Genomic DNA, 16,125 nt, shown 5'->3' with positions numbered 1-16,125 from the left:
AACAGGGGAATGTGACAGGCAGGACCTGGAGGGTGTGGGAGTCCTCTTCAGGAGGTTACAGATAAGCTGAGCCCCACATGATGAGAAGGAGCCAGCCTTCTAACCACAGAGGGGGTGGGCTCCAGGCACACGAGACAGCAGTCTCAGAGGTCCTACGTGGCAATAAGCTAGTCGTACTGGTGGGGAGGGGTAGAAAGAAAGTGGGGTACCATGAATTTGGTGAATCAGTGCAAGGCTCTATAATAGGACGGAAGAGAAGGATACAGGGAGCCAGATCAGGGGAGCCCTTGTGAGCCAGTAAGGACTTCACATTAATTAAAGGCTCATGAAATATTTGCAGCTACTCTCCTAAAGTATACTATCAGACACGACAGTTTTTGTTTTGTTTTGTTCCGTTTTTTTGAGACGGAGTTTCGCTCTTGTTGCCCAGGCTGGAGTGCAATGGTGCCATCTTGGCTCATGGCAACCTCTGCCTCCCAGGTTCAAGCGATTCTCCTGCCTCAGCCACCTGAGTAGCTGGGATTACAGGCGTGCACTACCACGCCAGGCTAATTTTGTATTTTTAGTAGAGACAGGGTTTCTCCATGTTGGTCAGGCTGGTCTCGAACTCCCAACCTCAGGTGATTCACCCGCCTCGACCTTCCAAAGTGCTGGGATTACAGGTGTGAGCCACCATGCCCGGCCAATAAGACAGTTTTTATACTTCCTTACTGACTCTCAAAGCAAAGTAGACCCTGACTGGGGGGGAGAAAGGGCAGATTACACTGGTACTTTTTGCAGATTATACTGGTACTTTTTGCTCAATGAGTTGGGCAAGAAACCAGGCCCTTCCGAGAACTCCTCATGTGTCCGCAGCCATCAAAGACACTACTGTAGGGGCTTCAGAGAGCTCACGGGCCTCCCTGGTGGACACACCATCAACTTGGATAGGCCCAAATTCCTTGGCAGTCATCCCTGCTTCCGCCTGTAGATTTTACACAAAGATTTTTTTCTTTTTTTCCTGCCACTGGGAAAAGTACATAAAAATAGGTGTGCCACTTGAAAATTAAACAGAGAGTAAATACCCAGAGTAGCCAGGCTGTGATCTAGATAACACTGGAGAATCTAAGAGTGGGAAGTCACGTAACATAAAAATAAGAAAGAAGGAATCACGGCAGTAATGATCAGTTTGGAAAAAAAAAAAATAGATGGAAAGAATTTGGAAGGTAACAACTTCCAGATGGTCCTGGTGGTGAAGATAGCTATATATAGAGAAAGAGAGGCTAATTGGTTCCCAGGCTGGGGCCCCAGTTTCTGTTAAGTAAGTGATTGTCTCATGGTGGTTTAGTTCAATACTAGGGGACACACACCACATTGCGAGTAAATTAAGTATTTGGGTTTTTTTTTTCCCCAAGCAATGGGAATTGCCCAACCTTAATACAATTAATTAAGACTCAATGAATGTTTAATTGAGTTCTGGTGCTTGTACCAGGCACACAATGGGCTCTTTGTTTTGGCCAAGCTCCTAAATATTGGGAAAACGAAGAAAGGCTGAAAAAGAGCAAGGGTTAGTCAATAGCTTTCCCTTAAATGCTCAGATGCACAAGTTGGTTTCCAAACATAACAGCCAATTCAGTGAAATCCAGGAGATTGCCCTTGGAGGAGGTTGTGGACCTTCCAGGAGGAAAGGAAAAATATTGCCTGACACCTCCAGGTTGGCACTGAAAGTTACAAGCTAGTTTCAAACTTCTCCTCCAAAACTCTAGCTCTGCCAATTAAATGGACCATCTTTACAGTGCACACTCAACTAAACTCCCACTTGGTTTCTTCCTATTGTCGAGTCAGGGGCTCTCAGCAGTGAAAAGAAGGTTGAGAAAATTTAGGAGGTGGGAAGAGTCATTGGAATGCTCTTTCCAGAATACTGTGACCAAATGGACAGCTTTTGGCCAGCCACCAACCATCACCTGACAGGTGGCTGGATAAAGATGTGGGGATTTTTATCACTCTCAAATCCACACTGTTGGCTTCTAAGAGAATTCCACAAGGAGCAACAATAACAATTAAAAAGTGCTTCCATTTGTTTACCATGTATCTATTCTATGTCAGCCCCGTGTGTGGCATTCCTCTTCTATTATCTCATTCAACTTTCACAACAATGTTGAGTGGTCAGCCCTCTTATCATCTCCCCTGGAACATATGCAGAAGCTGAAGCTTTGAGATATTAAGTCCTTTGCCCAAGGTTGCGATTGCAACCAAGGATGCTTGACCTTGGAGTCTGCACTGACTCTTGCTCACACCTGATACTGTGCTGAGTTACTCTCTGAATGAACTCCCACTGGGCAGATGAGCTGGAGGAACTGCCAAACAGCTGGTTCCCTCTATGCACACCAGCAGAGGAAGGCTTGATCCTTTAGCCAAACAGGAAATGTGTGATGCGTGCCCATATACATACCAACCTGCAGAGCTGCCAAGTGGCAATTAACTCTGTGGATCCCTATAGAATATCAGCTTCTCATCTTGGTCCAGTTGTACCTGAGAACTAACTGATTGGAGAAGAGAAGCAAGGAGGCCCAGGGTACCAGGGTATGGATGACCATAAGGTTCAAGCTCATATTTTTTTTCCAGGAATCTGGTCTTAATTCACTGCTGGAAGGCTGTCAGGCTCTGGGAAACCAGGTGAGATGGAGACAAGGAGGCAAGGACTATTGTCCCCAATACCCAGCTCTCTATTCTCTTAAGTTTGGTTTCAGTGGAAGCCCAAGGGGTGGCCCAAAGACATCTGGCTTGGCCATGTGTTATGTCCCACCCCCACTCCATCCTATAGGATCTTTAGCAGCCTGAGATGATTGCAGCTCTAATCTAGAACTTTGGGATGACTCAAAAGAAGATGTAACTCACCTAAACCATCATTACATCATAAAATTTAGAGCTGGTAGGATTCTTGGGGATAATTTAGACCAATATCATCTCTCACCCCAATTAACACCAAGATCCTCAATATAATTCTGTGAAAGAAAGGAAGGAAGAGAAGAAAGAAGGAACGAAGAGAAGAAAGAAGGAAGAAAGGAAGTTGGTTAGTCAGCTAGCTGTTTCTGAGAGGCTAAAGGGTCCCAAATTAGTTTTGCCAGGACTAAACCACAAGTGTTCAAATTCCTAGTATGTGACCTTCCCATTTTATGACCTTGTCACTATTTTTTCCAGAGTACCCATTGTCCATCTGTCTATTTATCCATCCAATCAAGAGAAGCCTTATTGCCTGTTATTTCCTAGGCATAGGGAAGTGCACACATGAGTAATCTCCCTCTTTGGTGGGCTTTTGTGGGCTCTAGGATAAGTAACCAATGTCTAGTACTGTTCCTGGCCGACATCAGCACGCAATAAATGTTTGCTGAAAAGATGCAAGAAAGCACCCAGATAACACAACGCAGGGTAGAACATAAGGACCTAGGAACACCCCCAACAACTGAAAGAGTACCTGACATACAGAATGCATTCCATAATATCTGCTGAATGAATGAGTGAGTGAATGAACAAACATAATTGAGTCCAGCAAAACCTGCACTGCGGCCTTTAAGAACACTAGGCAGTAGGGTCTCTGGAGGGATGACTCCCTCACATGACCTTTTCTAGGGGGTCTTGTCTTATTCGGGAGCTAAAATCCCAGGACTCTCGGGTCAGAAAGACCTGAATTAGAATTCTGCTCTGGCACCTACTCATCATATGTCCTTGGGTGAGTCAGTACTTTGTCCTCTCTGATTCTTCCTCTCTATAAAGACAAAATAATAGAATTTCCCTCACTAAGTTGCTGGGAAGATTAAAACTTGGTAAAGCAAAATGCTCAAGAAAAATGAGCAAATCCTACAAGGAATTCCTATCAGATGTAACTCCAAGTTTTTATATTCCTTCCATCCATCCATCCATCCATCCATCCATCCATCCATCCATCCATCCATCCATCCATCCACCTATGTATTATCTATGTATGCACGTATCTAATTATGTATGTGTGTGTATCTATTTATGTATGTATGTATCTATCTATCTATCTGCACTTTCTATTTACCAGGCCTTATCTTAGCACTCTAGAAATATTAACACACTCAATCCTCATAACAACCCTATGAGTCAAGTAAAATATTCCCCATTTTTCAGATAAGGGAAACATGGAGGAAAGAGGTGAAATGGCCTGCCAAAGTAACATAGCTAAAAAGTGACTGAGCTGGGGGTCTCTCACAGACAGTCTGGCCTCAGTGTCTGTGCATTTAGCCATCGTGCTATGCTGCCTGCCAACAGCGGGAGGACACTCACTTTCTGTCCCCTGAAAACGTGAATGGTCTTTCCACCACTATTTCTACATGGTTCAAAATGCAGGGACAGTAACTTATATGAGATAATACCTTACAATTAAAAATAATGTGATTGTTGGCTGAGTACAGTGGCTCACACCCGTAATCCCAGCACTTTGGGAGGCTGAATCAGGCAGATCACCTGAGGTGAGGAGTTCGAGACCAGCCTGGCCATCATGGCAAAACCCCATCTCTACTAAAAATACAAAAATTAACCAGGTGTGGTGGCACGCGCCTTGTAATCCCAACTACTCAGGAGGCTGAGGCAGAAGAATCGCTTGAACGTGGGAGGTGGAAGTTGCAGTGAGCCGAGATCGTGCCACTGCACGCCAGCCTGGGCAACAGAGAGAGGCACTGTCACAAAAAAAAAAAAAAAAAAAAGCGATTGTTGGCCGGACACAGTGGCTCATGCCTGTAATCTCCCCACTGTGGAAGGCTGAGGCGGGTGGAGTCCCAGCTACTCAGGAGGTGGAGGTGGGAGGATTGCTTGAGCCTGGGAGGCGGAGGTTGCAGTGAGCCGAGACTATGCCACTGCACCCTAGCCTGGGTGACAGAATGAGACCCTGTCTCAAAAAAATAAAAGTGATTGTCAATATGAACATGCCAAAATGGCAAAATGGCCATGTCAGCCTGGCAAGGCATGACTCCAAATGAGTCAGAGGAGGAGGCTAAAGGCGAGCACGGTACATGGTTCATACAAGTAAGCAGCGCCAGGACACCAGGGCTAGACACTTGTCACCCGCAGCTCCTACAGCAACAAGAGGCTGTGATGACGTCATTTCTCTACCCACAACACAGCTGGGTGGGTCTGGAACCTTGATTTGAGTCTGAGAGAAGCCCAAGGTGTCCATACAACCCTGGACATTTCTTACCTTGGGAGATTTGGCCACTGCCTCATGCATCACCTTCTGAACCCTGTCCTATCTACCCTATTTCTTTTTCATGATAATAATATTTACAGTTATAATAAAAATAATAGTTTTTACTCATTAGCACTGTGAGCCAGAAACTTCACACAGGTTATCTCATTTAACCTGGTAACAGCCCCATGGGTTAGGTGCTGCTGTCTATATTTTTTAAATGGTGTGCAGGCCGTTCATGGTGGCTCGCGCCTGTAATCCCAGCAGTTTGGGAAGTTGAGGCAGGAGAATTGCTTGAGCCTGGGAGTTCGAGACCAGCCTGGCCAACATAGTGAGACTCCGTCTCTACAAAAAATAAAAAATTAGCTGAGTGTGGTAGTACACATCTGTAATAGTCACAGCTGCTTAGGAGACTAAGATGGGAGGATCACTTGAGCTCAGGAGGTCAAGGCTGCAGAGAGCCATGATGGTGCCACTGCACTCTAGCCTGGGCAACAAAGCAAGACCCTGTCTCAAAAAATAATACAAATAAAATTTGAAAATAAAAACGGTATGAAGAGAGGTTCCTTTATTTCTCTATCTGACCATCTGCCCAGGCCTATGACATGCCAGCAGTGTGCCATGAACTGAGGGTGTGAAGATGAGCAAACTCAACACTGCCCCTGCTCTCATGGAGGTTAATTAACTACCAAGTCCCACAAACAGTGGTAATGCAACAAAGGATATGGGGAGCCAGAAGGAGGGGTCTTGGTGCTACGAGAGCAGGTAGTGAGGGAACCTGCCCAGGTGAGGTGCAGGAAATTTTCTCCAAGGAAGCAGAGGGTGAGCATGAGTTGGAGTTAACTGAGCTAAGAAGGTGGGTGGAGGCAGGGGTGACATTGAGCGGAATGATCCAGGCAGTGGGAAGAGTGTGTGCACAGTCTTGGCGGCAAGAGGGCTCTTAAGACCTTCAGGGGCCTCCAGGACCCTCCTCCTAGGACCTCCATGGGCCCTTCCCTGCCTTGCCCATGGTTAACCAGCTGGTCTTGGTGGGACTGGGCACACACCTAGGTCACTCTTTCCACCACACAATTCTGCCTGCCCGTGTACAGAATAAAACTCTAATCTCAGGATGACGATTTTATTATCTTTGGGTGAGGAATGACATGATTACAAAAAGTATCAGGAATACATTAACCCTGTAAAATTATTTGTATTTTGTCAACGATACCAAGTCCAAGTCTATATAGATTTGAAAATGTCAACTGTCTACATATATATAATGAATAATAATTGATACATTATTATCAATCCAGTGAACATATGGCCACATTTGGGGATTTTATAAAATAACTCTATATCCCTTCCCCACGAAGGTTCTGAAAAGGTGGAACCACTGAGTGGCATATCTATCTCCCTCTACTGGGCTGTGAGCTTCTCGGAGACTGCTCCTTATTTCGAGGGCCTGGCATATAATAGATGTTTATTTAACAGGTATTGAGAAAGCAGATACATACATGAACACTCAATGGCCTTTCATTAATTCAGCAAATACTTATTGAGTGCCTGCTATTTGCAAACACTGGCCTAGACTCTGGAGCTGCAGCAGTGAGGATAATGGGTGAAATGTTTGCCTTTATGGAGCTTACATTCTGCTGAGTCCAGGAAGAATGAATACATTTCTCCTTTCATATTTCATTCAAAGCAAAACTAAACCTTAAATGATTTCATCCTTGATTCTTTTTAATAAAAAGCTGACTGATGCACATCCCTCCAGTCCCCTTCGTTTCTCATCACAAAACACACCATGCCTGGGAGTCCACGGTCCCAGGTGGAAAAGGCCACATATTCTGCCCACCTCCCACATGGCCTGTATAGAGACTTCATTTGTGTTCCAAGATCAGGGGACTTGCCACTCCAAAGCAGCCCCTTCAGATGTGGTGAGTTTGTCAGCACATATCAAATGCGGCCGAGACCTCTGCATAAGGGAGCTTAGCACAAAAGGGTCTGGTTTCCTCCTCTTCCTATGTATGTGGTTTTCAGGCAGCTCTGAAGGGGTGGTGAGGAATGCAGGTCATGGAATGCCCCAGACACGAAGACAGTTTATAAGAATCTGCCCATGTCGCAAGTACTAGACAAAAGTTGAATTTATTTTCCTTGAATATTGCACTTTATGTATCCATGCATTCTCCCAGGATATCCAATGCACAGACTGCCTTGAAGCTACTTGGGATGTATGTAAACCATACATTCATGCTCCTACTATTTATTGGGACCAGCCTGCTCTATTTCTACGATCTTGCCCGAATTCTACCTATTGAATATTGTCAGTCCCGGCTGTAACATAATCCTGGCTGAGATTCACATGCAAGATGTAATCTTGACAAGCCATTTAGAATCCCTTTTTAAAAAAATGTAAAAGCCAGCATTCTTCCAGAGGAATGAATCAGTCTGATAAAAATGTCTATGGGGGAAGCCTAATCAGTTCATACGAGAACCTGTCAGTAGAACCTCTACTTAGACAGTAAGATTAAACCATCTTCATAAATAGTCATTAGAAGGAAGTGTGGTCCATTTGGCTAAGATGGTCTTCTCCTATTTCCAGTTAGAAACTCTGGTTTGCATTTATCACGTGGAGATGCTGGCAAAAGCTGTGTCTAGAATGAGCATTAAAAGGATAATGCAATCTCACTTTTGCTCACTACTAGTGGTTCATTTTTAACCTGTTAAAGCAGGAGGGCAACTCTTCCCTTTCCCATAGCACTTCAGAGTTCTCAAAGGGAAAACCTGTCTCACTTTATTATTTCTTTTTTTTTTCACGAGTCTCACTCCCTAGCCAGGCTGGAGTACAGTGGCACGATCTTGGCTTACTGCAACCTCCGCCTACTGGGTTCAAGCAATTATCCTGCCTCAGCCTCCTGAGTAGCTGGGACTACAGGCGCGTGCCACCATACCCGGCTAATTTTTGTATTTTTAGTAGAGACAGGGTTTCACCTTGTTGGCCAGGATGGTCTCGATCTCGGCCTACCAAAGTAGGCCTGGGATTACAGGCGTGAGCCACCGTGCCCGGCCTATTATTTCTTTTTTCTACAAATCCTTTTTTTGACCTCTTATCCGACAATCATCTGCTGATTATTTTAAAGGTATGCTAATATTTAGACAAATCCTCCAAGATCTCTGTCAGGTTGGAACAGGAAATGCTTCCTGTCATTTTAATGTTTATCAACATTAGTGGTGAAATCATATCATTATGAGGGAAAACATTTTCAGATGATTTTTTTTCTTTCTTTTTTTTTTGTCTCTTTGAGACAGAGTCTCACTCTGTCACCCAGGCTGGAGTGCAGTGGCTCGATCTCAGCTCACTGCAACCTCTGCCTCCTAGGTTCAAGCAATTCTTGTACATCAGCCTCCCAAGTAGCTGGGACTATAGACGTCCACAACCACTCCTGGCTAATTTTTGCATTTGTAATAGAGATGGGGTTTTGTCATGTTGGCCAAGCTGGTCTTGAACTCTTGGCCTCAAGTGATCCATCTGTCTCAGCCTCCCAAAGTGCTGGGATTACAGGTGTGAGCCACTGCGCCCAGCCTTAGATGATTTTCTGATATCATTTAAAGCAATTAGAGTTCAAGTTCAGAAACACGCATAATGAAGAATCATCTCAACCCAGCAGAGGCTCTCCCAAATAAGTGGCAACTTCACTCATCCATCACTTTAAATAGCAATCGTTCCCATCAGAGATTTTTTAATTATTATTTTTATTTTATTTTATTTTGTTTTGTTTTATTTTTTGAGATGGAGTCTCTCTGTTTCCCAGGCTGGAGTACAGTGGTGTGATCGGCTCACTGCAACCTCCACCTCTGGGTTCAAGCTATTCTCCTGCCTCAGCCTCCCAAGTAGCTGAGATTACAGGCCTGCGCCACCATGTCCGGCTAATTTTTATATCTTTAGTAGAGACAGGGTTTCACCATATTGGCCAGGCTGGCCTTGAACTCCTGACCTCAGGTGATCCACCCACCTCGGCCTCCCAAAGTGCTGGGATTACAGGCATGAGCCACTGCACCTGGCCTCGGTCAGAGATTTCTAAAAATGTATTTTCAACATTTTAATCTTTCTTCCTTTCTCACAGCAATCCATATTCACAGGGCAGAATAAGGACAAACATGGAACACACTGTCAAAGAGTAAGGCTGACAGCGCAGAGTCTGGAGACTAACAAGCCTGGTTCCAGTCCTGGTTCTGCTCCTTGCTGTTGCAACCCTGGGGAAATCATTCACCCTCCCTCAGCCTCCATTTCCCCACCTGCAAAATGGGGTAATAACATCATCGCCCCACACAGCTGTTATAAGATTGAGCACAGCACCTGGGACACTTTGTGGGTTTGGCACAGTGTATAGGGCATCTTAGATGATCAATAATTACATGTGTTCAATGAATGAATGAGTGCATCGATGACTGAATCTCTTCCTACCCAAACTGTAATACACTAAATCAGGGGTCAGCAAACTTTTCCTGTGAGGAGCCAGCAAGTAAATATCTTAAGCTTTGCAGGCAATATGGTTTCTGTCGCAACTATTCACCTGTGTTGTGACATGAAACCAGCCACAGAAAGTAAATGAAGAGGTGTGGCTGTGCTCCAACAAAACTTTATTTACAAAAACAGGCAGGGGACTGAATCTGGCCCGCAGCCCTACGGTTTGCAGACCTCTGTTCTAAAGGCCTACCTTGCTAATGACAAACCAGATCTGACTTGCAAAATAAGTGCTCAGTCATGACTTACAAGCCTAGTGTTAGACCAAATCACTCCAAGGGAAGCTAGGAGGCCATGAGAAGTCAGTCCCTCCTAGCTTCTCTCCAATCATTCACTGTGCCCTGTCACACACTTCCCGACCATTGCCAGGACCCGTTGTGGTCTCACAGGTGTGCCCGTTCACTCCTGTCTTCCTGTCCCTCTCCTGGGGACTGGCCCATCCAGTATAACAGCCTGTTGCACCCAGTTCCTGCTGGGATCAGGCCTGTGGCTGAGGCCCTAACAGGACAAAGGTCCTCCTGGAATGCTCCCCTTCTTTTCTTTCTCAAACCAATGACAGCCCTCCTTTGTCCAAACCCTCAGAGTTGGGGATAGAAACTTTCTCATCTATGTCTAGGCAGAAAAATAGAAATGCAATTCCTTCTCATTCTCCCTTTCACCTGGGGAGCACAGAAACACACTGTGGAATATGGAAAGGCATGAACCAGAGCTGCTCAAAGGATGGGTGGGAGTGCGCTTAGGTAGCATCTCTACCTGCTGAGGACTCATCAAGTTCCAAGCACTGCCAGGGACCAGGCCCATGTGCAGAGGGAGAAGTGGAGTTCAGAAGGCATGAGGGGCTTGTGTGAAGGCACAGACAGGGAGCAGGGACTGGCATCCAAGCTGGTCTGACCGGGGTCTCCTCAACTCTAAAACCCAAGTTACTGCAAACTCTAAAATCCAAGTCTCTGTCCCTGGGTGCAAATGGCAGCTTGAATGCACTGAGTACTCACTGGAGCCAGCTTTCAAATGCAGTACAATTTGCAAGCGTTTTACTTATTGATATATTTAGTTTTTTTTGTTAACTCCCTACTAGACAATCAAGTCAAAAGAAACTGCTCTGTCTATCGAGCATCATCACTGGCACACTGTAGGTGTTTATTACATATTTGTAGAATTTGTTAATAAAGAAAAATAATATGAATACTAGACAGTAGTAACTATCTATACGCCAGGCACTGGGCTAAGAATTTGACATGCATTTTCTCACTGACCCCTCCGACTCAAGTTAGCTACTGTTATTTTTCCCATTTTATTGATGATAAAACTAAGGATCTGAAAGGTTAATACTTTCAGCCCAAGGTCAGAAAGCTAACAAATGGCAAAAGCAATAATTGAACCCAATTCTGTTAGGCTCTTAACCCAGATTCCTCTTACTCCATTCAGTTCTCCCCACACAATGATTTCCCTTGTCCCAAACCAGACAGTGAGCCCGCTGGCCCAGGGCCCCATTCCTCCCACAACAAAAAGTCATCTTTTCTCTTTCCCCCTGACCATGTTCATTCCTAGTGTCTGGAAACTGCCCTCACCTATAAAATCAGGATAATTTTCCATTGTCAACACACATCCCAACCTCCTCCATGGGGTTTTTGTGAGAATTAACCCCATTTGCAGCCATTAATTAAGCTGTTAAAAGCACAAGTAGCTTTTTCTCCATTTTTACATGGCTTCTCAAATGGTTAATGTCAAGTTCTTTCTTGGTGCAAGCACAAGGAGCTCATAACTTTTCAATGGATTATGAAAGTTATTCCCCGAGGGGCTCGGCAAAGCAGTCATCGTTGTGCATAGCTTTGGCATTACGTCAGTGAATTTAGTCCTTCCTGAGCTAATGGTGGTTCTTAATAATATTATTGGAATTATTATTACCTTCAATTAAAATGTTGGCCATGAATGACTTACTACTTCAGAGAGATTCCCCAAAGAGTCACGTTAGAGTTTGTAGTCTTTCTGCCAAAGGGCACCATAAGAACAGGAACCAGAGTCCTTGCCCATCCCCCAAGTAAATACATTAATTAATAAATACACAGCATTCAAATACTTTTATGTTGTTGGCTGGTTACCAGGTTTTAAATTGACTTCCTTAAGGGTGGATAGGGCTGGCTAATCACTACCACTTTGTTCTAAAAACTGAAAGGAAATCAGGAAAACTTTACGCATTGTTCTTTATTTTTACTCATCAAACTACATTAGAATAGTATTATTGGTACAGCTACAACCTTCACAGAATGACCTCCATCTTATCTTGGTGGAGATGGTGGGCAGCACAGGGTTTGGTTTCGAAGACAATAAGATGAATGCTACCTGGTAAAAGCACTACCGATTACATCTCCCTTGACAATACCTGAGCGTTGAGAATACCCTATAGAAATGGCTTCAAAACCAGGCAAATTGCTCATTGGATTCAGGGTTGGTGAGCTATCTAACTCTGCATATGTGCATAGCGGTGGAGGAAGTTCTCAAACAAAGAGCAGAAGTGCATAGGTTGGGTCAAAGAGGACTTTGACTGTGTCCAGAATCTGATACTCAGACAGTATGAAAATGTGTCACCACTTCTAGGGAGACCAGGTAGGAGAAGAGCACTACCTTCATCCGCAGGGAAAGTAGTGCTAGCATGTCCCAACCCCAAATGGACAGACAGGGAACTATCTCAAGGGTGCGGTGATGCATCTTGGAAATCCAGGTGCTGAACTGCAGTGGAGGAATATCTGAGGCCAGCGAAGACAATGCATTCATAATCAGGAGACCGGCGACCGGGACATGAGCCACAGAGAAGCCTGGGGAGCCTACGGGAGGGAGAGAAAGTATAGGCTGGAGACAAAGAGGAAGAAGACTCTAGGACACACTGTCTGGCACAAAATAGACACAGAAATAGTTGTTGAATCAATGAACAGACAAGTGAATAATTGGGGGAGATCTAACATCCTAGCTCGGCCTGAAAGCTCTGTTGCTTAAATCTACATCAGTCAGGAAAGATTTCCTGTGTAAATACCTTGGCTGATTTCAATCCTTATATTTAGAAAAACTGTCTCTTGCTTTTAACCCAACCAAACCTAATTCAATCTACTTGCCTGAATGTGTGATACTTTGGTTTTTGTGGGGTATGTGTGCGTGTGGGCACACGCACATGTGCATGCACACGTGTTTAATTTTCATTTCTAATAAAATTAACTTAAACCCCTGTGTTGCCGATGAGTTTATCAAGGGCAGGAAGCAGATGTTTTCACACTTGGACCAAGGCTGAGGGAGAAGAGATGGTGCGACATTCAAAGTCTCATCGTTGCCTCTAATAAGAAGGAGGCAGATCCACATAGGGCAGGAGCCCCAGGGAAAGCTATGTCAAAGCCAGAGGGAGTAGCTTAATGAGGGCTGCCTGGGAAAGCGTGCTCTGCGTGATATTAAAAGATGCCACAATTCACATGTCCTGTGGCTGCACTTCACCCCCCCAGGAGAGAAGTCTGTGGCTGTGTTAGTGCAGCCACGCCCTTGCCTTGATTTTCTGTCTTCCTCTTTGGTAGCTAACTTGGACTTCCTGCTTCCTTGATAGTCCATTCTTGGTCCATCTGTCTTTGTCAAGGAATGAGATTCCAGGTTTTTCTACAAGGCTCACATTCCAAGAATGGCCTTGTAGCCTGATTCTGCCCAAGTTTTTGCCTGTTCTTGACATATATTATTGCCTTCTCTGCCACACCTTTCTAACGATCCTACCTTATGCACAGCCCTGGAAAGAGAAACCCCACAGACAGCTTGATCTGCCCTAACTTGTACAGAGTTGACTGTACCAGGTTAGGACTCCTGCTTCAGACAAATACATCTATAAGGCTGGCCAGTGCCATGTAGCATGTGACCTGGTTCTGAGATGGACTAATGAGCTTCGTCCCCTAGGGATTGAGAAAGAGGGATTCCAAGAGACTGAACCAGTCCATGATAAGGTTGTGGGGACATGGAGGCTGTGGTAAGGGCATGAGGAAGGTAAAGAAAATTGAATGAGAGGGGACAGAAGACCATATGAGAAAGTAGAAGACAAACATCCTGATTTCCCACTCCCCAGATGGAGTCCTGTGTAGCTCAGCTACCCCTCCAGCCTTTCGACTCTGCAACAGTCCCTGCAGGTCTTCAACAAGCTCCTGTAGGAGATGTTCTTTTTGCGTGTTCATTACTCAGTACAATTTATTTTGGTAACAGTACTTTGATTTTTCTTTTGGGGACTCACACTTCTCTCATTCTCAGACCGTGGGGAGCGAACATGACATAGGACTAGTCAATTAAAATAACTTATTTCTTAGCCATATAGTAATTGGTTCATGGATAGGAACGTGACAAAAGTTGATACAATGACATTCCATCTGAGAGGAGAAAGAGGCTTCCATACATCTGGGGTGTCCATACTGCTATATAAGCATCTGGGGCTGTCGGCAGCTGTTTTTCTATTTTATGGGGAATCTTACGATAGAAGTCTGCTAGAGAATGAAATCCCCTTGGGGGAAAACAAAGCCAAAAGATGGTGACAGACAGAGACCCAATGCCATTGTTTTTAGCCCCTAGATCCAGCCATACCCGAAGTCATTATACCCTGACTTTTCAGGTATAAGAGCCAATATAGGCCAGGCGTGGTGGCTCATGTCTGTAATCCCAGCACTTTGGGAGGCCAAGGCAGGCAGACCTTCTGAGGTAAGGAGTTCAAGACCACCCATGCCAATGTGGCAAAACCTCATCTCTACTAAAAATAATAAAATTAGCTGGGCATGGTGGCATGCACCTGTAATCCGAGCTACTCAGTAGGCTGAGGCAGGAGAATTGCTTGAACCTGGGAGGCAGAGGTTGCAGTGAGCCAGGATCCCGCCATTGCACTACAGCCTGGGTGACAGAGCAAGATTCTATCTCAAAAAAAAAAAAAAAAAAAAAAAGCCAATATACACTTCTTCCCTTTTAAAAAATAGTTTGAATTGATGCAAGACTCTTGACTATTATATATCCTTTTATGATCCAGATAGCCTGTATAGGTTCCTATTTCTTGCAGCACAGGAACCTTCCCTACCAATGCCTCCCTCCTTTTCCTTCTGCTGTTTTCGTTATCATAAATAAGGTGTTAAAAGAAGGGCAGAAATTTCAACTTTAGGTGCCTTAGTGCCTTTGTAAACTGCATACTCAACCATCTAGCCATCTTTTCCATCCATCTTACTAGCCCAGTAAGTTTCTCAGTTTGATTCAAGTAGTCTTAAATGTCTTCAGAGGGGACAAGGAAGATTACAAAGACTATTTTATGGTGACGAGTAGCCCATCACTTCCACTCAAATTCTGTTGGCCAGAAATCATTTGCATGGTGGAGACATGCAATGTTCCCTTACTCCCAAGGAAGGAGAAACACTAGTGAGTGGACACTGTGTGCTGCACTAACATAGTACTGGCCCAAGATAGGCACTCAATATTTGGTGAATGAATAAACAATGAGGAATGTATAGAGTTGGGGATTGTAAGTAATTCAGAGATTCCTCCTTACACTATCAGGCAAAGAGGAAAAGCCATATCCCACTGTCATTCATGAGTGAGCATGTTCTCTTTCCCCAGGGAAATGTACTAAGTTCAGTCTCTCTGCACATTCACCAAAATTTTCTCTCTGGCTCCGATGCTTTCCACAGATCACAGCTTTTTAAAAATTTTCTTTCCTTTCTTTTTTTTTTTTTTTTTTTTTTTGACAGAGTCTTGCTCTGTCACCCAGGCTGGAGTACAGTGGCGCGATCTCAGCTCACTGCAACCTCTGCCCCTGGGGTTCAAGCAATTCTTGTGCCTCAGCCTCCCAAGTAGCTGGGAATACAGCATGCACCATCACACCCAGCTAATTTTTTGTATTTTTAGTAGAGATGGGGTTTCGTCATGTTGGCCAGGCTGGTCTTGAACTTCTGGCCTCAAGTGATCAGCCTGCCTCAGCCTCCCAAAGTGCTGGGATTACAGGTATGATCCACCGTGCCCAACCAGATCACAGCTTTAATTGACAAATTTTGTTTTCTACACTGATTTGCTCTCTCCACATAATGATACTGTGCCATTCCTATGTCATCCCAAAGTGTGCCAAATATCTCATCAGGTGGGGTGAAGGGAGAGGAATGGAGGAGTTTGCTTGTTAAATTCACATTGTATATGGATTTAGAAGTGTTTTACTCTCAAGACTAAGCAGTTCAGAAATAGATGAGGGGCAATATTTTCCTTTACTGGAAAAAAAAATATTTTTACACTGAAAGTCACATATATATATAACTGTATGTATGCATCTATCTGCCTAAAGAGGAAATCATTATGAAATCTTGTTACCACTTTATTTACCTGGTTTTATATTTTCATGGGCACATATAGAACGGAAATTTACTAAATTTACTTGAGTATTTTAGATGCAGTGGCT

At 44.4% G+C, this 16,125-nt stretch overlaps 1 protein-coding gene across 15 annotated transcripts in view; it reads right to left on the bottom strand.

The window, feature by feature from the left end:
• The window catches only part of ERC2 (ELKS/RAB6-interacting/CAST family member 2), a 969,867-nt gene that overhangs the window by 124,357 nt on the left and 829,385 nt on the right, over positions 1-16,125 (bottom strand). The gene's annotated exons all lie outside the window — the stretch shown is intronic.

This window comes from Pongo abelii, chromosome 2 (assembly GCF_028885655.2).
Source record: "Pongo abelii isolate AG06213 chromosome 2, NHGRI_mPonAbe1-v2.0_pri, whole genome shotgun sequence".
Lineage (NCBI taxonomy): Eukaryota > Metazoa > Chordata > Mammalia > Primates > Hominidae > Pongo > Pongo abelii.
The sequence above is the reverse complement of the archived record's forward strand: the minus strand, read 5'-3'. Positions and strand labels throughout refer to the sequence as shown.